The sequence below is a fragment of the Stegostoma tigrinum genome, chromosome 28, assembly GCF_030684315.1.
Source record: "Stegostoma tigrinum isolate sSteTig4 chromosome 28, sSteTig4.hap1, whole genome shotgun sequence".
Lineage (NCBI taxonomy): Eukaryota > Metazoa > Chordata > Chondrichthyes > Orectolobiformes > Stegostomatidae > Stegostoma > Stegostoma tigrinum.
The window spans coordinates 16,076,693-16,101,227 of NC_081381.1; the positions used below are offsets into that span (position 1 = coordinate 16,076,693).

General features: G+C 39.0%; 1 protein-coding gene across 7 annotated transcripts in view; it reads left to right on the forward strand.

The window, feature by feature from the left end:
- rerea (arginine-glutamic acid dipeptide (RE) repeats a) overlaps positions 1-24,535 on the forward strand; it is a 685,623-nt gene that overhangs the window by 59,846 nt on the left and 601,242 nt on the right. Inside the window, exon 1 of one of the 7 annotated variants that reach the window (XM_048561800.2) lies at positions 15,887-16,000. The exons of 5 other annotated variants lie outside the window; for them this stretch is intronic. The gene's annotated coding sequence lies outside the window, so the exon portion shown is untranslated. Of the gene's footprint in view, positions 1-15,886; positions 16,001-24,535 lie in introns of those variants that run through there. One more of the 7 variants, XM_048561802.2, reaches the window with a different exon arrangement.

Consider the following 24,535-nt stretch of genomic DNA (forward strand, 5'->3'; position numbering starts at 1 on the left):
ATGGCAAGTAACTCACCACCTCAAAACCTGTCCACCATTTACAAGGCACAATTGAGGAATATGATGGAATACTCCCGACTTGCCTGGATGAGTGCAGCCCCAACAACACTCAAAAGGCTTGACATCATCCAGGACATAGCAGCCCATTTGATTGGCACTACACCCATAAGCATCCACTCACTCCACCACTGACGGTCATTGGCAGCAGCGTGTAGTATTTATGAGACGCACTGCAAAATTCATCGAAGATCCTCAGACAGCACCTTCCAAACCTGCGACCACTTCCATCTAGAAGGACAAGGGCAGCAGATGTATGGGAGCACCACTCACCACCCTGCCTTGGAAATATATTGCCATTCCTTTACTGTTGCTGGATCAATATCCTGGAATTCCCTCCCTAATGGCACTGTGGGTCACCTACAGCTCGTGGACTGCAGTGGTTCAAGAAGGCAACTCACTTGCACTACCTTCTCAAGGGTAACTAGGATTGGGCAAGAAATGCTGGTCGGCCAGCAATGCCCACGTTGCACAAATGAATTAGAAAATGAATTGATCAAAACAATCAACGTTATAGAGAAATCTAAGCTGAAGTCAGTACTTGACCCTGCCTTCTTGAACAGTCCATCTTAAACCCAGACTTGAGGATGTGTGTATAGAATGGCACAACAAAGGCTGGAATTTGAATCCATGTCCCTAGGGCATGGCACTCTGGAATAGTAATCCAGTGACTTTACCAATTTGCTGCAACTTCCACTGCGATGTGACACGTTCTGTGGGATTGTACGCTGGAACCTATGGAGACTTTGACTCACCAAACATAAATTTAAACTAGCATCTGAAAAACAGTAGGCAGAGCATGATGAGGAAATTGCAGTCTGAACATTACAGCTGATGTTTTACAGATTGCAACATGTGTTGAAGGACATCTTGATACTTGAGAAATTCTAACCTGTTTACCTTTGCTGGTACTGCATGACTTCAGTAGTATTGCCACGACCTTATGCTTGTATTTACATTCCAAACAATAGTTGATTTCTTTAATAAAGTTTATTTTCAAAAATCTTTTAAACTAATTTAACAAAAATTCATCTTATGTTGGATTGCATTGAAATGTACTGGTCATATACTATGTAATATTCAGGCTTCAAGTTCTGATGGCAAAAATATGATTGAAAACCAGCTAATAAATGCTTGCATAATAGTTCCAATATTATGCAACCTACCTTCCTTGTATTATCAATAATTTCAAAAAGAATTTTGATGAATTTATCACAGCATATATGGATACCCATCATAGTTCTGGTTTTGAGCACTTTAGTGTGAAATTGTCTACTTCTCAATGTTTAGTTGTTTTTGAATGAATGCTGCAATTGAAGAAAACTACTTTTGTGAAGTAATAAGAATTTTCAGGAGGCTAAAACTAATCTGTTGAGAAAATATATGTGCATGTTCTATTGTACCATGTGAATGCAATATTGCAGTTTATAACTATATGAAACCATATTTTCCATTAGTCCATCTTTGTTCTGTAACTTCTTCATTCTTTGAATGCACTTTATCCAAAAAATTAGGTAGCCCTGATTCTGAAATACCATTTGGTGCACTTTAAAAGTATCTTCAGGAGAATTGTAATAATATTATGGTATTTTTCATGTATTCACTTGGTAGTAAATAAACCAAAAGAACAAAGTAGATTTAATGGGTTAACTGATTGATTTGTTCAAACTTTTTCTTTTATCCTGATCAAACCACATACATCGTTACTTGTGGTGAGCAAGTCTGTGCTCTTGGAAGCAATGATGGCTTTGGAAATCAGTGTTGCACATTTCAATTGTTGGAGTTTAAAAACAAGTTTGTTTTGGTTTTAGAAAATAAATCAAGAGGTTTTTTTAACATAAAAGAAGACTAAAGGTGTGCAATATAGCCTGACAAATCTTTCTAAGAAATGACAGAATTGTGAAATTGAAACTAACCCTTAGTGAAATAGGTGTAGAATCTTGGTTTCAAGGCTGTGCGTGCATGATTGAATATTTGGATAACTATTTATTGCCATCTCTACAGAGGACAGGAAAGAAAACAAAAAACTTGCCTGAAAGCTGAAAATAAGAAATTTTAATACCACAGAATAGAATATGCTATGGTAGAGCATGTGTAGATCAGTGACTGAGCATATGAAACACAGTACTATTAAAAGGATAAATATGGCCTAGAAATTCCACCAAAAGGAGCTCTGATGTAATTTACTTGTAAACTATGACTCCATGCTTTTTGATTTGGATGCCTCCAGGCAAACAAGAAAAGATTCAAAAGCACAAAATATGTTTTACAAATAAGTTTAATGATGTTGTGAAATGCAGAATCTTTTGTGTGTTAATCATAGCCTCATTATTCGTGTAATGTGTTCTGGTTTCTGAGAAAACAAAGGGTGTGGCCCATAAGTTCACCTGACCTTTCCTTTTGACTTGTCTGATTTTGCTTACCCTGCCAATTTTGCTTAGCGTATTCTAATTAATTAGTTTTTAATTTTAGCTTTTTTCATGTTGAAACCTCCATTTATGATTGCTGCTGCTGCTGCTGCTGCTGCTGCTTTGCGAATATGAACTCTAATGATGTCATAGAAATGTGCCAAGAAATCCCCAGTGTGTGACAAACGTAACATGCCTTATGCACAAGTGTAAATCACTATATGGTTTCTATGTAAGCTATGTACGTCAGAGTCAATGAGTAGTAATAGTTGCGTAATTTGTTTTTTTTATTTGTTAATAGGATGCACTTTTAACTGGCCAGTTTTTACCTGTCACTGATTGTCCGAAGAACAGTTAGGAGATAGGCATATTGCTGTAGGCCTGGAGCCGTAAGTAGATCAACCCGGCAAGGTGGCAGATTTTCTTCCCTATGATGGTATAGATGAGTTCCAAGGAAAAGTCATTTAGACTTGAAATGTTAGTCCTGTTTCTCTGTCCAAGATGCTGCCAGACAGCTGTTTATTAACATCACAACCGCAAACTGTGCGGTCATTGCCTATAGAGTCATGATTGCCAGCAACGCTGCAGTGAGGCGCTTGTTCCAAAGAAAAGGAAATGGGGAGAGAGTGGAGAGTGCAAAGCTGGAAAGCCCGGCATTGAGAACACACACTTGAATGAGAGTGACACAACACATACACGTTTAAGCAACTATGCTGTCTTCCAGCTTTAGATATACATCAATAACGTTAGTGTTGTAACCTCTGTTGCAGAGTGGAGGCTGGAGGTACTGTTTATGATCAGAGTAAAACCGTGTTTGCTTTCTCGATATAGCTTGGTGCCTTCCATATTTACTTGAAGCATTTCCGATGAGAAATGAAATTTCTCCACAGTACTAATTGTTTTTAAATTGCAATAAATAGTCTGAGAACATGATCTGAGGTTTTTAATACCCTGTTGTTCCTTAAGATTTATTTGAGCTTTCAGTTACATTGAGATGTGTAAAAAGTCTTCTTGAGGAAAACAATCAGCAACTCATTTTTAAATTTGTATTTCTTGCTATATTTCACCTATTTTGAGACAGTTATTTACAATAATCTCCTGCTGATCATGCCTGTAATTAGCTAGGGTGGGGGGGGGGGGGGGGTTGCTGTTGGGAAGCCACTGGTGTTCCTGCAAACATAATTACAGTTTGGACAAAGTTATAGCATATTACAGATGAACACGGTCAACGTTTTTGAATTAACAACCATTTGCTTTGTTTATAATTCTGCTTGTAGTATTCAGATCATTTAGTTCAAAACAAGGAATATTAGAGACTTTAAGTATTTTAACAGATTTTGCTCTGGAGCTTTATTGGTTATGTATGTGCACAATTTATAATTTGTCTTGCTTGTAACAGTCCATCTTCAGTTTAGTTTTCAAAAAATGGTTCAGCTTTTTGTTTACGTATAATTCATTTTGAAATAATTTAAAAATGTCTTAAGTTCCAATTTGAATCAACAAAGTCTGAGCAGTGTAGTGAACGTGTGTAAGGACAACAAATCTTTAGCTGAATTAATATTTTGATGTTTCTTCGGAACTAAAGGGAACATGTGCTGTCTAAATTCTTGATTTAACAATAAAAAGTAAAAATGTATCTACAGTGGCTCCATGGCTAGCACTGCTGCCTCACACGCCAGGGACCCAGATTCAATTCCACCCTCTGGCAGCTGTCTCTGTGGAGTCTGCGCATTCTCCCCATGTCTGCGTGGGTTTCCTCGGGGTGCTCCAGTGCCCTCCCACAGTCCAAAGATGTGCAGGCTAGGTGGATTGGCCATGCTAAATTGCCTGTAGCACTCAGGGATGTGTGTTTAGTTGGGTTATAGGGGATAACAAGGTGTAGAGTTGGAGGAACGCAGCAGGCCAAGCAGCATCATAGGAGCAGGAAAGCTTGACGTTTCGGGCCTAGACCCTTCGTCAGAAATGGGATAGGGGAAGGGTGTTCTGAAATAAATAGGGAGTGAGGGGGAGGCGGATAGAAGATGGATAGAGGAGAAAATAGGTGGCGAGGAGACAGACCGGTCAAGGAGGCGGGGATGGAGCCAGTAAAAGTGAGTGTAGGTGGGGAGGTTGGGAGGAGAAAGGTCAGTCCAGGGAGGATGGACAGGTCAAGGGGGCGGGGTGAGGTTAGCAGGTAGGAGATGCGGGTGGGGCTTGGGGTGGGAGGAGTGGACAGGTGGGAAGAAGGATAGGTTAAGGAGGTAGAGATGAGCTGGGCTGGTTTTGGGATGCATTAGGGGGAGGGGTGATTTCAAAGCTTGTGAAGTCCACATTGATGCTGTTGGATTGCAGGGTTTCCAAGCGGAATATGAGTTGCTGTTCCCGCAACCTTCGGGTGGCATCGTTGTGGCACTGCAGGAGGCCCAGGATGGACGTGTCGTCTGCGGAATGGGAGGGGGAGTTGAAGTGGTTCACAACTGGGAGGTACACTTGTTTCGTGAGAACTGAGGGTAGGTGTTCTGCAAAGTGGTCTCCAAGACACAACAGGAACTGCGGTTGCAAGGAAAAGTGCCGGGAGTGTGGAGCGGACAAGGGAGTCACAGAGAGAGTGGTCCCTCCGGAAAGCACAAGGGTGGGGAGGGAAAAATTTCTTTGGTCGTGGGGTCAGATGGTAGAAATGTCGGAGGATAATGCGTTGGATTTGGAGGTTGGTGGGGTGGTACATGAGAGCGAGGGGGATTCTGTTTAGGTTTTTATTGCGGGGCGGGGGTGTGAGGAGTGAGTTGTGGGAAATGCAGAAGACGTGGTCGAGGGCATTCTCAACCACTGAGGAGTGAAGTTGTGGTCCTTGAAAAACGAGGACATCTGAGATGTACGGGAGTGGAATGCCTCATCCTGGGAGCTGATGCGGCAGAGACGAAGGAATTGGGAATAGGGGATGGCATCTTTGCAGGAAGGTGGATGGGAAGAGGAGTATTCCAGGTAGCTGTGGGAGTCGGTGGACTTGAAATGGATGTCGGTTTCTAGGTTGTTGCCTGCAATGGAGACAGAGGGGTCCAGGAAGGAGAGGGAGGTATTGGTGATGGTCCAAGTGAACTCAAGGTTGGGGTGAAAGGTGTTGGCGAAGTGGATGAACTATTCGAGCTCCTCGTGGGAGCATGAGGTGGCGCCGATACAGCCACCAATGTAATGGAGGTACAGGTGGGGTTTGGGACCAGTGTAGATACAAAAGGGGGATTGTTCTATGTAACCTACAAAGAGGCAGGCATAGCTTGGGCCCATGTGGGTACCAATGGCCTCCCCCTTTGTCTTTCGGAAGTGGGAGGAATTGAAAGAGAAGTCGCTGAAGATGAGCATGTCATTAGACCGGGACTGGTCAGGCCTGCAGGGCCAGAAGAAGTGGAAGGCCTTTAGGCCATCTGTATGGGGAATGCAGGTGTTTTGGGACTGGATGTCCACTGTAAAGATGAGGTGTTGGAGACTGGGGAATTGGAAGTTCTGGAGGAGGTGGAGGGCATGGGTGGTGTCATGGACTTGGGTAGGGAGTTCCTGGACCAAGGGGGAGAAGGTGGAGTCCAAAGAGGTGGAGAAGAGTTCCGTGGGGCAGGGGTAGGTGGAGACAATGGGTCGACTAGGGCAGTCAGGTTCACAATCTCCAAAATCACCCCTCTCCCTAACGCATCCCAAAACCAGCCCAGCTCGTCCTTGCCTCCTTAACCTGTCCTTCCTCCCACCCGTCCACTCCTCCTACCCCAAGTCCCACCACCCCCATCTCCTACCTACTAACCTCATCCCACCCCCTTGACCTGTTCATCCTCCCTGGACTGACCTTTCTCCTCCCCTACCTCCAAACCTACACTCACCTTTTACTGGCTCCATCCCCGCCTCCTTGACCAGTCTGTCTCCTCTCCACCTATCTTCTCCTCTATCCAAATTCTGTCCACCACCCCCCCCCCCCCAATTTATTTCAGAATGCCCTTCCCCTCTCCCATTTCTGATGAAGGGTCTAGGCCTAAAACGTCAAGCTTTCCTGTTCCTATGATGCTGCTTGGCCTGCTGTGTTCAGCCAGCTTTACGCTTGTTATCTCAGATTCTCCAGCATCTGCAGTTCCTACTATCTCTGGGTTTTTGGGGAATAGGTCTGGGTGGGGATGCCGTGAGGTTCCGTGTGGACTTGTGGACCAAAGGGCCTGTTTCCACACTGTAGGGATTCTACTAAAATAAAAATGATGGATTTGAAAATCCTTGAAGCTTTTCGTCTTTTTGGAATCATGTTCTACCTTTAACTTCCTGTGTCGAAGTCATATAGTGTGGAAACGGGCCCTTCAGCCCAACTGTTCCATGTTGTTCAGGTTTCCTAAATTGAACTAGTCTGATTTGCCTGCGTTTGGCCCATATCCCTCTTTAAATCTTTTCTAACTATGTACCTGTCCAAATGTTTAAATGTTGTAGTTTTACCTGTCTCTACCACTTTCTGTGGCCACTCTCCATGTGGAAAAAGTTGCCCCTCATGTCTGTCTTAAATCTATCTTCTTTCATCTTAAACAATGCCTTCTGGTTTTGGACTCCCCCCACCCTGGGAAACAGACCTTGACTATTCACCTTATCAAAAATTCGGTGGTCAACAGCTCGTGTACTGTTTCTAGTTCTTATTACCACCCTTTAGGAAAGATGTAAAGGTTTTTGAGAGGTTACAGAGGGAATTTACTGGCATAATTGCATGAATAATTTTAGCTCCAGCATTAGGTTGGAGAAGTTTGGTTTGTTCTCTTTTTGGAGCAAAGTAGACTGAGGGGAAACTTGATAGAATGTGCAAGATTATGTAAGAGACAAAGTAAACTTCTCCCCATTAGTTTGTGGTACAGGGACTTTGGGGATGGGGAGTGTGGTGCAGGTATATGTGGGTAAGAGGCTTGTTTGTTTGGTGGAGTGGGGAATAAGAGTATGTAAGGAAGAACTTATTTACACCGTGTTGTACACACAAGGAAATGACTTAGAATTCTCTGTTTGCGGGCACTGGAGGTAGAACTGATCAATGACTTCAAAAGAAAATTGAATCATCATCGTCAGGAAGTAAATTTTCATGACTTTTGGGTTACATTGAGCAAAAGGAACTGAATTAATTGCTGCACAGAACTGGCATGGATTCAGTGACTGCCACCTGTCCTTTATAGTGGCTTCCCAAAGTGGAGTTGCAAGTTGAGCATTTTAGGTTAGTGAGTTCTGAGGAAGCAATCGCTGACATGACCCTTGCCTCCAATTCTCATAAATGTTCTCTACCTCACTGTGCCCTTGTAGTAGTTTAATTCTCATCAAGGGGCTCCAACAGTTTTCAAACCTTGGTGGGGCCACAGTGGAAAAACATTTGGGAAGCACTGCTTGAATTACTTCATATACGTAATTCTGTGATGCACTTTCCCTGCTGATGCCACCTCATGTTTTATTTCTGAACATAAACAGTGAATCCACTACCGGAAGATCATGGCAAAGCCCACTCGATAGTCTTGCATGCAAATCTGTCCTTTAGCAGCATCACTAACTAGTGACCGGGATCAGAATGCTTGGTGGTTTTCCCTTAATTTTTGAGTCAAATTACACCAAATGTACTGATGTCCTGGCTGATGCCCATTGAAAACAATTTGGTATGGAACTACAGACCTGTCTGATCTTTGTGACTCAACTGCTTCTGAGTCTAGCTGGTTAACCCTAACCCTAACCCAACCCGTTTGCAGCTGTAAAGATGGTTTTTATGTTTTTGATTTGTTTTAATAAACAGTTTTAGGAACAAATTGCCCTAAGGGTTAGGAGATGATATAGATGTGAAAGAATTTTTTTTTGTTATTTGTTTCTAATTTCTTTCCGATTCATATTCCTGCTATGACACAATTTTGCAGCCCTTAGCTTGCCAGTACTAAGTGAGAGTAGTTGTATTTCATATGAAACCAGAGGCTGAGGGGGCCAGCAGGCTGCTCACCTTTTGAGAAGTTTCATGATCAAAGCCACACCTGCCCTCTCTTCAGACTTTGTAGCCACATTCACTGGATAGTGATCATTAGAAGATTTGGCTGTTGTTCACTCAACACTGTTATCTCCTTTAGTCTGTGTCAGAGAGGAGAAATAAAGCCTGAAATGCTGCTGAGTCAAACCTGCACCCTGTAGGCAAGAAAATCCAGTATTTTTGGTCTCCAGGCTTTAACTTCTTAGTGGATGGTGCATTTATTCATTGCGGCATTAGGAGAGTCATTTTTATTTTAAAGCCCTGGAATGAAAATGTCTGTCCACATTAAATTAAAGTTTTCTGTTCTTAAATATGAGCACATTCTAGATGTTTTCCTCAGACATGCAAGTCAAGTTCTTCAATAATGTTTCCATATATACAGTATCCTTGCATATATTTTTAATGTTCCAACTTTTTAAAAAAAATCCATGTATTCCTCTTGTTTTTCTACTTGTAAGTTAAATCACGAATGTGGATTTTGATAATGGTAATTACTTTACCCTTTTTACTTGACACCAGCATTATTCTTATGTTCGCTGTTTTCTGAGGTGAAGACTTGAATGTAGATTGTGTTCTCAGATGGGAGAATGCAAGGGTTTAATTTTAGCTGTGTTTAATTGATAGCTAATGAGGCAGTGAAATTGAAGTAACTGGATATTTTTATCAGGAGAGTTTGTCATTCAACATACTTTATTGATTTTATTTTCAATCTGTAAATATGATCTTGGGTTAATTCAGGGTTTTTTGATTTTATGTAGCAAATTTTAATGTACAGAAGACAGAATTTGTTGCTGCTTATCATAAATCCCTAAAGGAGCTAATCTGCATTGTTGACTCCAAGGCTGGAGGCAGCATTTCTATGCTTCGAATTGGCACTTATCATTTTATTTAGTTTGCTATTAGGCTGTGCTGTAGCATTGTTTTATTTGTTTTAATCCAATAATAATCTACATTTAGCCTGTAGCATGTAATATCTATCTCTAAAATATGGAGAGCTTTCCTCAGTAGTGTTTAAAGAACATCAAAGCTGAAAGGCAGAGTACTTGAGCCAAGTTATTTCAATAGTTTGTTTGCGGTATGTTGGAATGCAAGGTTAAGCGAGTTTAGCTGCTGTCATGAACAGAGTCTCACGTTGACACTGTTTCCTTCAGATTTATAACTGAAGCATTCATTTCTTCCGGTGCAATGAAGAAGTTTCCACTGAAACATGCAGTACAGAAATTGTATTTTGCAAAGCCCAAGGCACTTTCTGTTAAAGTGAACTGCTTCATTACTGCCATGACCAATAATCTGAACAGCCTAAAATTATCTCACATGTCATAATCTACCTGCACTGTATATTTCTACTACTTTAAGTAGAATCAGCATTGTATTACTTTGTTAAACCATGTCCTAATTCTGTGCCAATTAGACATTTTCATTTAATCTCAGTTGCTCACCAGCCCATGATTCTGATTTGGGTGAATTGCGGTGTTGAATGGGTAAACTTCAGTTAATTCCGTTGGTACTTTATCTATCTTAACGTTAAGCCTCAATCTATTAGGACCTTTTTTTTTCCTCCCCGTGACACACATTCTTGAGTTCAAGCTGCATTCTAAAAATTGGAGCTTTGTCATGTAAACTACGTGTCCGTTGGTACTGAGGAAATGCTGACTTTTGAGAGGTGCCAGTTTTGGATGATACGTTAAGTAGTGATCAATGTTTGTCTGAGGCACATCACCACTGACCAAAGGTTTAGCTCATTAACTTTGTGCACTTTATCTCCTGACTCTTTTAAAAACTTGTTCACTATCTACAAGACTCAAGTTAGGCTTATGTTGGAATGATAAACATATTCCTTTATGGGTGTGGCTGAAACAGGAGTATCTCCATATGTACAAAACAGAACTAATGCAGTGTGGAGCTGGAGGGACGCAGAACAGGCGGAATCGGAGGAGCAGGAAAGTTGACGTTTTGGGTTGGGACCCTTCTGAAGAAGCCTGGCCTGTTGTGTTCCCCCAGCTCCACACTGTTATCTCTGACTCCAGCATCTCCAGTTCTTACTATCTATGAGACAGAACTGTTGGCTGGAATAGAACCTTGCACGGTGTATTTAATATTCACTTGCTCTGCCTTCAATGGGACCATTGGGCTGCTTTCTCATTAGAGAGAGATGACTGTGATGGTTTAATCTGAAGGGCCACTGTACCTCGGGTGAGTGTAGAGGTTGAGAAAGAGAATCCGTCATGGAAATCTGAATCGTTGCAGGAATTGAACTCAGGCTGTTGACCTGCCTCTGTGTCACAAACCAGCTGCCCAGCCAACTGATCTAAACCAACCCTCAAGTGTGGACAAGCTACAGGATATACTGCAGCAATTCGCAAAGTATAATGCAACAGCAACACCAGTGACTCCTACCAGTAAGCTAAGTGCAACAGCAGTGTAGGAATTCATATGTTTCCCACCACAAAGTCCTGTGCATAATTGTCATCGGATCAGTGTCCTGGAATTTCCTACGACGAAGATGGTAGAAGGTTAAGGCAATTTAAAAAAAACAAATCAAAGTCCAGTGGCAGAATTTGAAGAAGAGCAGGTTTGGTCTTGTGTGCTCATCAATGTTTACACCATCAATTTGATAGCACCAAAATAGATTATTTGGTCCTTCGTTGTATTTCAGGATTTTTGTTAATACATGGTCGTGGAGAATTTTGCGACCTGCAGTTTACATGTTGTTTCTTCATATGCACTGCTTTGGTTTTTTTTAATTTCGTTCTTGTTAATTTCTGCATTTTGGAATTTGTGCTGATGTAACTGATCTATCCTGGAAATTTCCTTCGTTTTTGTGACCCTTGGATTTCCCGTGCAGTGTGGGTACACCATTGTTGAGTCACTGGATAAATGGATATGTATCTAACTTGTTTTCGTGGGCTTGCTGAATCTTCAAAATTTACAGCATGGAAGAAGGCCATTGGACCCATTGTGTCTGTGTTACTGAAGAACAAACTGTTCAGTGGAATTCCGCTTTCCACCTCTTGGCCTGTAATCCTACAAGTTATACAACTGAGGACATATCCCAAGATCATTTTAATTGCAAAGATTTCTTTACCATGCTTTCAGGCATTGAGTTTCCAGCACACTCCAGGTGAAAATATTATTTTTCAACTGCTGCTTAATCCTTCTACCTGAATATATACCTCCTGATTATTAAGCACTTTGCAAAGGGAATGAAGTCCTTCCTGGCCACTCAAATGTGCCCCCTCTTGATTTTATACAATTCAGTTAAATCTTCTCAGCTTAATCTTGGGTAGGTGGGGAGGGGTGGATCAGCTTGAAATGATAAACATCTAAGAGGAAACATTTGGCAGGAAATCTTATTTGACTTTCTCTTGCTGATAATCATTTATTTAGTGATTCCAAAACCATGAACTATATACTTTTCCATGATACTTTTCGTTCCATGAACATGGGAATGTGAAGTGCAGGACGTGTGGAGAAGGAATACTTTTCAATAGACTGCCTTTATATGTACTGCATTTGAACTATGTTGGCAAATAATTTTACATTTGTATTTATTTTTTATGGCAAGCATATGTTGATATTTCTAAAGTCCTGATGGTAGATAACTATCTGTCCTGAGTCTGATGAGAGGTCATACTTGTATAATGGATTAATTGCATATCGTCAATCAAGTTTTTAATGCTTTTATGTTCTATGCCTTGTTTGAGGGAGGGTGAACATCAGCTTGAATTGATGGAAAGTATAAAGGAAACATTGGCAGATGCACAACATTTGGTTCTCTGTTGCTGGTGAAGGTTCATTTAGTAATTCCAAAACCATGAGTTATACTTTTTATTGAATAACTCAATGTTTTAATCTATTTTATTGTTTCTTGAAGCTGTGTTTGCAATAGAACCATAATTTCTTTTGAGGAAAAAGCAGATCATACTCTGAGAGATAGTAGGAACTGCCGATGCTGGAGTCTGAGATAACAAGGTGTAGAGCTGGATGAACGCAGCAGGCCAGGCAGCGTCAAAGGGGCAGGAAAGCTGACGTTTCGGGTCTGGACCCTTCAGAAACATTTACCTGTTTCTAGGTTCGTGTTGTCCGTTGGCTTTGTCGGATGCTGTTGGCATTCTGAATGTTTTCAGAGGGGAGAAAAGTTGAAGGCTTAAAAATGTGGAAAGATGTGTTATGTTTCAGTGGAATACTCAAAATTCTTTTGGTGTAGGGTGACAAAATAAAGTATTATTTGTTTTAAAATGCTTTTGGATCACAATTGCTTAGATTATCTTATTAACTGAATTCTTGAATGACTATATTAGTTTTCATGCTTTTTGGATACACCTAGTCTTTGGTCATGTTTGCATACTGTCTAAATTACTTTCATAAAATGTAAACATGTACCCTTGCCTCGCTAAATTTATCCAGTGAAGGTCCAAAATATCTGAGGGCTTGAGTGGTCATTGTTTATGTCTTAATGAACTTGTGAACTGTCTAGCTTGGTCATCCAATGCTCCCCTCTTATTTGCTTACAATGATCCACTGAGCGAGCCATCAGCCTTCCTATGTTCTTTTGAAGCTTGTTGACTCCGGAATCTAGTTTCTTTTTTGTGTGTTCGAGCAGACTTCAGGTTTTATAGGCTGAGTTAAAATAATGGCATAACTGTCTGATTTAATCAGTCACTAAACTACTTTATTCTTGCTTATCTTTCATTCTCTGGGGCCATCCCATACATAATGCCCACTGTTGCTACCAAACAGTTCAAACAAAAGGTGTTTTGATTCAGGAAAAGTAAAGTTTTTTTATTGTTTCAGTTACAAAGACTGTTAAGTGTCTAGGATATTCAGCTGAGTCTGTCAGCTCCCCTGGCTACATGTTTAGGCCTGTAGAATGCAGAGTGCTTTGCTTGTAACTGCACCCGTTGTCTCCTTTCATTATCTGCTAATGGTGCTCAACATGACAGGGTTGTGTGATAAATGGAAGCTGCAGTGAAACATGGAGCTGGATTCTTGTCACTGAGTATTAGTGTTTATGCTTGCTTTGTAGCTGTAGATATGTGTACTTACTTGTAACAAGACATTGTAGGATGCCTATTAAATAATCAACTCAGAAACAGTACATTGAAGCTCTTCAAGAGAAAATGGTGTTCTGTTTTTAGCAAAGCCTGAAATATTCCCTGAAATATGCTGCCTGTTTTGTTCGCTATGGGTTGCAACTGTCATAAAGCAGAAGCAAGGACTTGCATTTAGGTAACCCCTGTCACCACCTCTGGAAATCCTATATCATTTTACAGCTAACTTTAAAATATAGTCACTTTTGAAACTCTGGAAAATGTAACACACAAGCTTCCATAATAGTAATGAGTACGTGATGAGTTCACTTTTTTCCTGATGTTGTTTGAAAGGCAGGGAGAACTCTCCTCTATTAATTCAAGGTACACCATTGGAACTTCACCCATCTAGGAGAGTTGATGCATCTCTGTTTGCCATCTCTTCTATCCCATAGAATGCAGTGCTCCCAGTATTGCCCCAAAAGCACAGAGCACAGACAAAATATCTGAGGGAGCAAATGAACATGAAAGAAGATGTAGATAATGAAATATTCTTTCTGGAATGTGATAAACGTGCAGATGTCAGCTGGATTTTGTTTTCAAGTCTCTAAATTGAGGTGTCAATTCATGACTTTCTGGCTGAAAAGCAAGACTGTTAGCATTAACCCAAAGCAGGAACTTTTCCCTTAGGTAATTTTGATAGTGTTGAATGCTTTCACAAATGAGTTTAATACTGAGAGATTTAGGTAAATGTTTCACCCACTTGCTGAGGGAATATTAATCTTGATCAGTTTTTTTTGGTTGCAGGTGAAAATAGCCAAATGGGCATCTTTTTATGATACAACCATTTAATAATTGATTTATAACTGAATGTATAAATAGAAAATGTTTATATTTCTATTCCTTACCTACTCAGAAATAGAACATGACATTGAATTGTTGCTACTCAGTCTGCTGAACATTAATGGAAAAGAAGTGTCATACTTGAAACTAATCTTATGGACTGGAGTGATTGAAACTGGTTGAGCATAATGAAATGCAGGAGATTAGGTCAGACCTTTTTCTGGAGTTTATTGTTCATTGAAATGCAGTAATTTTGTGTTTCTCTTACAAAAAAAGTGTATTGTACTTCCCATATGAATACATTGCAACATTACGTAGGCCTATCTACTTCACGATTTGAGATTTTAAAATCTCACTGCCTTCACACTCATGTAAGGGTTTTTATTTTCCAGTAGCTTGTGTTTTATGTGTTAGTGAGAAGTGACTTGAATTCAGATCTTTGGAATGCAGAATCAATTTAAATGCATTAACTAATGCATTAATAAATCTGTCATACCCACTTTCAGTAAAGGGTTAATGCATAGTTACCATTGGTTTCTATGGTGGTTCTACTGATATGCCTAATTTACTAAAATACAGCTGCACAACTGAACATGGTTGTTTTAGGCTCTGCCTGAATAGTCCCTTCTCAAGTCCCACTATTAAAATGGATGGCTCAAACAATTGGAAACAGTGGTTAGAAACGAGGTATTAGTGCTAATTTAGTCAAGTGGTTCTATTTGCTGACCTGGTGAAAGGTTATTTAAAAACCCAACACAAACTACTTTGGACTATTTCATGTTACACACTCTAGTGAGCTTCAATCGTAGTACTCAAGAATTAATGAATGCTTTGTTGTTGAGAATAATAGTATTCATTGCAGTTTTCTTATTCCCTATCTACATCCATAGTTGATTAGAAAAATTGTCTTTGATTAATTCACAGTTGAAAATGGCATGCTTGCTTCTGTGGTTTTGGGAATTTGGGATTGATTTCATGCTGTGACAGGTGTGGAACACTTACAAAGACACTTGGTTATGGAGCTTATTTTCAAGCAGTGTTTTTCCCATGAGGCAGCACTTATTGAGAGGCTAATGTACAGTGTGTCTCTCAGCGCAGCCAGCTAAAGCTATGTGGTGTTCAATTTTTATTGATCTGTCATGCTTTCAGGGCGAGAGAGGCATAACTGTTGATAAACTCGTCTGATTTTTTTAAAGAAAAAGTCTGTCTTTCTTTTATGGTCATGAATTTTGGCAACATTGTTTTAATTAACTGCCATGCGAATGCTTGCTTCGAGTCCTTTTGCAATCCAAAGCATAGGTGCATTTCTTGGCTGCTTTGAATTGTCAAAAGACAGTTCTTTATCCTGTCGATCCTTTTTGATCTGCATATATTCATCTGAGCTGTGCATTTATATTCCACACATAGCTATGGATCTGAGATGCAGAAGACTCCAGGGATACTGCCTCTAATATCTTGCTTGCTGATGCATTTTCTGGCTGACCATGCCATTAAGAACAGTCATCAATCACAATCCAGCTCCTTTGTGTATTTGATTCCAGTCCTGGTTTTTCCTGGTGCTTGTTGTTGGAGGTTTGTTCTCCTTCACTGGTGTCTGGATAAAGAAGACTACGTCAGGCATGTGGAGTGTCTGCAGCACAGCTGAGCGTAGAGTGTGAAAGAAACCACAATCTGCACTGACTCCGGTAACCATTCAGCTCTGATTTCCTTTGCTGTACATGTACAACGGTGTGTTCTTTTTAACTTGGCAGCTCTGTCCTGGCCAAGCTTGACTGAGGAGCAAAGCAGCAGGCCTCTTTGTTAGCAAGTGCCTTCTCTCCATGGGCTGTGGCTGTTAACGGATACAGCAGCGCTGACATTGTTTAGCCTGGTTGTTGGATTAGGCCCAGGCCACGGAGAAGGTCCACTGGGGTCAGCTGAACAGCTGCTAGAATTGCGGTAAAGTTGTTGCTGTCACCTCAAGGAATTTTGAAGATTAACAGATTGTACAGACTAGGTTGAAAGGAAGGACTAACACGAGAAAAAAATGAAAGTTGAAACAAAATCCTTTTCCTTTCCTTTCAGTTATCTTTTATCACAATTTTTCTAATGTGGCAGAACTTGTGTGGGAGTGTCTGAAAGTGGAATGCCTTTTTATGTTTTTGTCTGGTAGCTGTACAAAGTATGTGATTAGCTTTTCATCATGTGTTTACACAATACCTTGGATTTAGCAATGACTGGCCACTTTTTTTAAAAAAGGGACCTGCTTGACCTGTTTATATACAAGAATTGTTTTGTGGAGAAACTAAAAAGCTTTATTGCCATTGTCTCATTATCATCTCCATGCTACTGTGTTGCACATGTGTCTCTGATCACCACAGAGCACAGCGTACCTAGTCAGCTACCCAGCGGTCTTAATTATACACAAAGAGAAAATTAAAAAGGCAAAAAAAAACTGTTTTATACACATTTGCACAAAAAAACACTACTCTGGAACTGTTGATAGAAAAGCTTCCGAAACCTAGAGTACTTGAGTGATTATTGTACTTTGGCAATTGGTGCTTGGCAGGCAGTTCTAGGAATGTCATTCGATCTGACTGCATGATAGAATTGGCTAGGATTACATTAGTATTTTCAATGGCAGTTGAAAGTGGTGCATCAGCGAGTGGTCTTCAGTAACAAATTTTAATGACTTGGTCTGTTTGTTTTAGTGGGCTTATGCATTAGTGTGTTTGCTTGAGTTTTGTTTCATATTTCTAAGCTTCAAATCTTCAGTGTGTCTGAGATTAAAACAAGCAGGGTCTGAATATACAGTGCACAATTTCCTGTTATCATTTTTCCTCATTCCCCAGTGACCAGAATAAAATGCCACAATAAGACTTCAATGGCAACCTCTAATAACCGCTGTAAAACTAGTTTTGTCTGTATCAGTTCAGTACTTTGTAAAATATTTTGCACTATTTCCATTTTTCTTTGTTTTGGTGTTTTGCACTATGGCATGATTACAATATCTCTATCCTCATCCACAATGCGTAGATCAGATAAAATGTGTGTAAATTTGACACAGATTTATAGTAACATCCTGAAAGCTTATAAGATGCATTATTTAAAATCTTGAACTCATTCGTTCATGTAACATTGTGTGTAACTCTTAGTCTTATTATACTTAAAGTGCAAATGTGGGATGAAATGTGAACTTGATGTATGATACTCTATGGTGTATGTTTAAGGGAGACAATGTTTCAATCAACAGTCTTTAAAATATAAAAATCACTTCCTTTGTTAAATGATGCATCCCTTTTAATAAGGACATCAAAGGATTATCAGTGCTTTTGACATAATAAGTCATAAACTACACAAAGTCTCACAGTTCCTTATATTTCTTTTATTCCACTTTTTGCATTATTCAGCAAAGGAGGTAACAGATAATGTCTCTTCCAAAAAGAGGATCCAAATAAAACAATTTGTGTCACTGATTATGCATTGTTTAATCTTGATTTACACCACTTGGGAGCTGTTAACAATAGGACAATACTGCAGCTTTAAAATGTAGAACCTTAAAACTACCTTTAACTCCATGCTTAATAATTTCACAATAAGAGGTACTTCTTTTGAACGTTAGTAATGTTTTAGAAAAGCTAATTTTGTGGGCTTTTCCAGTATCTATGGTTTTCGTTGTAGTCACAACTTTTTCTGAAATAGGGGTCATAGTCATGCCAGCCAATGTCAGTGAGCGATTAAGTGGAATGAATCATTCATTTTACAGTGGCAGTTAAAATATTATTTCATTACTTGTTCATCAAATTAATTAATGTTAAACTTCTGTTATTACAAGCTAATAAATGATTTCAAAGCATTTTGTTTAACTTCTACGTGAACTGCATTTTACAGATTGTTTACAATGTATTAGGATAACGTGGGTCTGGATCAATCAGGTTTTCTGCCATTTAAAGACTGGACCGTTTTTTTAAGGCACAGTCGCCCAAAATGTCACTGATCTCACAAGATCACATTCATGAGTCAACAAGCCTGAAGTAACTCAAGAAGCTCTGGTGGAAAATGTATCAAAGTGCAAATGATTTTTACTTGCTTGGAAAATGACTCCATGTAACAAAATAATATTTAACTGACCCATGAGCAGTTACCTGGAAAACAGTTAAGGTGTAGCCCTGTATTTGTAGCAGTTCTCAAAGCAGCCTAAATTCCCAGAGCAATTTGTTAAATACATCCACTTGAAACTTCATAATGTTGAGCACCAAACGGTACTTTATTTCTGCAGCACTCATTCTTTTTGGAAGACTTCAATGATATTTGGTGCTAAATAAGAATTGGTGAAATGTTACTGTGTCACTAGTTTTGCTGTGTAGATTTCTGCATGTAGTTCTGGAAGTCTGCAATACAAAGTACAAGCTAGTAGGCATAAATTGGTCATTTTTTGATTGACTAGATGTAGCAAAAGATGTGCCACGAGGGTCAATGCTGCGGCCTCAAATTTTTACCGTATCTATAAATGACTTGGATGAAGATACCATTGAGATCATTGATTAAATCCGCTGGTGGGTAAGAAAGCAAATTGTTTAGGAAAGAATAGAACGTTATAGTTTATCATGAGGGGAAGTTAATACAAAGTAGGGAATGTGCTTCGTTTACTTGGGGCTTTGCTGAGACTACAGCCAGAGTGTAGATCCCCTTTTAAAAAAAGTAAATGCATTGGATGGTGTTCAGAGTTTTACCAGAATAATACCTGGGGTAAGAGGTTTGTCTTGTGATAAAAAGCTGGACTGGCTAGGTTTGGTAGAGAATGCTGGAAGAGTAAAGTCAACTTGATAGATCATATAAGATCCTGAGGGACCTTGACAGGGTGGATGGTGTAAAGACTGTTTCTTGTGAGGAACCCAGAACTACAGGTTACCCTCTTAAGACAAAAGTTGAGTTTAGAATCTTTGGAACACTCCTCCCTCAAAGGGCAGTGGAAACAGAACTTCTGAAGATTTTTAAGGTGGGGTAGTTAGATTTTTGATAATCAAGGGTATGAAAAGTTATTGTGGGTAGCCAGGAATGTGGAATAATTGGATCATGTATGATTTTATTAAGTATTGGTGTAGACTTGAGTGTGATTGGACTCTACCTTCTCCTGATTTTGTAATTTTATTAAATGTACGTATGTATGTTTCAACGGTCTCGTTTGGCTTTTTCAATCTTGCATTCATTAGACAGAACCACAAAAATGCCAATTCTTAAAGGGAAAGACAATTTATAGTGCCTGAGAAGAAGGTCTTAATTATTTGTGGGGGTAGTGGAATTGGATAATATTTGATACTCCAGAATGAGAATTGTTCTTCCGCAGCATGAGAGTTGCAGCGTATTGTAGTATTCTACTTCAGGGATTGAATTACTTTGAGTTTTATGCACTGATTTGAGTGCTGTTACAAAACAGAATTTTGTTGCTTGAGATGAAACATTACTGTTGAAACAGAATTGCATCTTTTCCCTCTATATTAGTTTAGATCTCTTGGCATGACATGTTGATCTGAATTCTTTGTGTTGCTTCAGTCATGACATTTAAACTGCAGTGAGGTAAAATTCACTTTCTGAAAGGTGACATTTGAAGACATGAATGTTAAAATAAACTATTTTTATTCTAAAATTAAAAATTCACTGTCACGTAAAAATGGAAACATTTTATACATACAATTTCTCTGCATCCAGTATTGTATTTTGTCAAATAGATTGACGTAAAGTTTAGATCAGAGCTGTTAGTGGCAAGTGGGGAAGCAGGCTACCTTTATGTATAACAATGGAAAAGGAAGTGAAGGTTGTTAAATTTACACCAGCCTTCAGGGGGAATCTGCAATGTAATTTGTTTCTTTCAGTAAAAATCTCTGAACTAAGGTGGCTATTTCTGAGCTTTGAAGAACAACAACTACTTTACTGTTAACTTGTTGAAAGCAATGTGTGCTTCATTTTATGAAGATTATTGGGAAGAAAGGGAAATGATATTCACTAAAGGATGTTGAATTAGCCCAGTTTAAGCTTTGGAGAAATACTACATTCAAACCATAAATAAAAATGAATGTTTGATTTTATTTATCAAAAGTATAACATCTGGAAATAATTATCAGTCTGTGGTTGTTAAATTGCTATTTTAACATTTGTAAATGTCAAATGGTTCTATACTGATTCAGAATTCTTAAAAAATAAATGTACGTAAAAAGTAATAAGACATGAATATTGGTCACTGAAAGCAATTGAAAATACTTTGTTCCAAGATTAGGTGATTGAGGACATATAGAAATGATAATGCAATTGTTTGGTCTTGTGTGATTTACAACGAGCAACCATTTTGGAAGCTGACCTATTCAAATTAAATTCAACCAAAGAATTACCTAGGTAAACTATTATTATTTTTGTCACTATACATGTGAGGCCCATAATTTTGATGAGGTGTTTGGAACAATTTAGACAGTTGCGTATCATAGACATTATAATTAAATGAACAGCTCAGGTTCAAACATCCCTTGCGCTTCCTGTAATATCATTGTAAATGACCATTCCCTGCAATTTGAAGCTGCTATTACAAACTTTGTGTGGCAGAAACCTTTTTATGTTTGATTTCAGAGCACTGCCATTGGATTTTAAGTTTCATAGTAAAAATTGTAACTCTTCTGTTAACATACTTCTGCAATTGTGCATTTGTGGTAATTATTCACCTGACTTGCTCTACACACTAAAAATGTTGCTTGCTTTTTAGGTAATCAGTTTTTTTAACCACAATTGAAAGCAGAGGACGGTAAATTTATTTTTGAAAAGTCAAATTGCAAATTCATTCAGTATCTTTGAACAAATAGGAGTTGTGCACTAACATAATGATTAATATTTCATAATCATCTTTCTGTACCTGATTTGCTCTTAACGGTTAAAAAATAGGGATTAATGAACACTGTGGCAGTTACCTGCCAGTTTTCCCAATCATATTGGATCAATTCAAATACCAATTTCAACAATTGAAGTTCGAAAGTAAATGAATCTGATGAAGCACCCAACATGGGACTGCTATACATTTGAAAATGTTGCATTTTCTGTGCTTTCAATACTGGTCTATGAATTTAACTCCGAAGTGCAGATGAGAACACTGACTGCGGGCAATTTAGTTGTTTATAGTAGTTGAATTGAACCGTTAGTTCTTCTTGCTCTTTAAATCCACGAGCCATTTTGGAAGAACCTGCTCACAAATTGCAAATTCCCCTGTTATGCAGAAAAAGTACTTTCAATATCTACCACTTGCCACAAATTACTTCATCTACAAGAAAATCCATACCTTTGGAAATATGTTTGTTATTTACTCTTGCTAATTGTCTACTTCTTGATAATTTCTCATGGGAAACTGGCTTTCTGCTGTTGATAGTCAACATAATTTTATTTCAGATATAGACAATTTTATCAAACTAAGATTTGTAACTGAAAATGGTTTTTGTGTTGTAAATTAGCTTACGTTATTGGAAAGAGAAAACTCACATTGCACAATACTTAGATATTGAATTTGTGTTAAAAATGCTATATAATGCATTTTAAAGAAGGGTTTCTCCACACAAATCATTAAGATCCAGAATTCATTTAGAATAATTGGACATTGGTCATGTACTTGAACAGGACTAATTTGCAGGCTCAATTGTAAAAGTTGACATGTGGGATTAATTTGATAACTGTTTCAAAGAGCTGCATTCCTACAGTGAAATATACTCCTCTCTTTCTTGCTCTCATTTTAGACACTGGAATTGCTAATGTTATTTTGTCTGGTTACTGTTGGTAAATGTAACACATTACCCACAGAATTGTTTTGTATTTATTGCAAAAGAATTTTGTTTGGAAGCATGAAATTACTTTGGCAAGATAGAGGCTGTATTTGTATAAATACTTAATAATCAAAACATCCAACAATAGCAGTAGTTGAAGCACGGTAATGCTTCATTGTGCTGAAATAATTAAAATATTAAAATGTTTAAAGTACCCATTTTGTGGCCTGGCACTAAATTCGCAAATATCCAGATTTTTTTCTATCTGGACATTATGTAGAAAGTGGTGTAAATTTTATTTTTGATTTTGACATGTTTGCAGTATTTTAACACACAGCATGTTATACACATGGGACTGACCACATGGTATACTTAAAACAATTTACAAAATAGAAAAGCAAAAATGAGGTAATTAAATAAATAATGTAGTTTAAGGATTGTTTGTCTCAAGGTGTTTAGTTTACCTTTTTTACTTGCAGTATCTCTTTACGTTACTACATTACTGTGGAAGTCCATTGAATATCTGTCGCAACTGTCACTGCATTGGTGCGTAAAGAGCAAGTGTTCTGCTCGAATATGTTTGAATTGGACAGATTACCTGTACCCTTTTATTGATCTTAAAAAAAAGTCTGTCGTGTTGCTCCTGAAATGCATTGACTATGGTGAATGAAGTAGAGCTGTACAGTGTTGCTACATAGAGTAATGTTAGCCAGAGCTTTAAGTTAAGGTTAAGTTTAATGGTGCCACTTTTGGGTGAGGCTGTACCTCATGCATCAATATTAGTAAAACCTGTGCTTAACTTGGAGTCTGGAAGGAATGCAACTTACCTGATTGAGGTGGAATGTCAATTAGGCTCATTATCGAGCCAGTTGACACCAATTATCCCTGGAACAGGCTCACTTGAGGCAATCAAGTGGGCATGGGATGATTATTTAAATAGAATCAATGTGCAGGGTTATGGGGGGAAACCAGGAGTTTGGCACTATGACAAAATGCTTAAAGGCAGTGTAGAGACAATGGGCCAAGCAAGCAGCCTCTTCCAGCTCTATCAGTTCTGTGATTTTACAAATTTACGGTTGGTTCAAGGATTAAATGCAAGCAGCTCAGCTTTTCCATGCGTCCTGAAGGACATCTTGCAATTTCTCATGGGTTTACCTGCAGCCTTCTAAGGGAGTTCCTCTTTCTAATCCCTGTTTGAGGAACCTGTCATTAGGGCCAAGGTGGTAGCTGAAAGCTACACTCCTTACCTCCAGAGATAATAGGAACTGCAGATGCTGGAGAATCCGAGATAACAAGGTGTGGAGCTGGATGAACACAGCAGGCTAAGCAGCATCTTGGGAGCAAGAAAGCTGACATTTCAGGCCTAGACCCTCAGTCTGAAAAATGAATGACGAAATGTCAGTTTTCCTGCTCCTAAGATGCTGCTTGGCCTGCTTTGTTCATCCAGTTCCACACCTTTGTTACCCCTTACGTCAGCCTTTGATCCCTGTGCCACCTCCATGATCTCAAAGCTGTTTCCGCTTATCTAAGTCCAGTGATCTGTCATTTGCTCTGGTGAAGACCCTGGAAGTTACCTACAGTTCTGAGTAGTGCCACTGGCCTCTAGCTGGCAGTTCTTGACAGCTGATGATACTTTTTGCCCTGAGACCCCGATTCTCAGGAAGGATCCAGAGCTAACTCGTTCCTATCCATTCTGGTGATTTCGTTCAGTTAGAAAGGAAGCAGATGTTTCTCTGCTTCAACTATTGGGCTGGATCTGCATTGATTGTATTAAGTTTTAACATATAGTTTCAGTAGTTAAACCTGAATTTGCTTATTAAACTGATTTCCATGTAAAGGTGCAGATTGCCCAAAATTTCATTATTAGGTCTTTCTATGCCTTTAAATTAAACACATTCTGAGGCATTTCTGCTTCAATAACAATCTTTTACATGTGGGGAAAAATAAAATTTGCAGTCAAATTCATGATTACTCACAATGGCCATTATCTGAGAGTTTGGTGGTATCATGCAGTTAATCCTAATCCTGCCTTCATCTGATACAATGGGGGAATCAACCCTTTAGTAGTGGTTAGTGGATAATGTTCAATGCTAAAGACATTGATTGATTAATTTCTACTTTTCCTCCCTGACCACCTTTTGTGGGGGGAAAAAAAAACACATAAAAATCCCCAAAATACTGTGAATGGATTTGGCTCCATTATTTAAGGAAAGATACACTTCAATTGGAGGCAGTCCAGAGATGCATCCCTGGGTTGATTCTGGTGATTTTTTGAAACGAGTGGTTGAGTAAGTTTGACTTTCATTTATTGGAGGTAGAAGCGTGAGGGGTGACCTTACTGATACACCAGATTCTTTGAGCCTGACAGAGCAGATGCTGAGAGATTGTTTTGACTTGAGAGTGTCTAGACTGAAGCATTTAAGTCAGAGTAAGGGTCGCCCTTTAAGA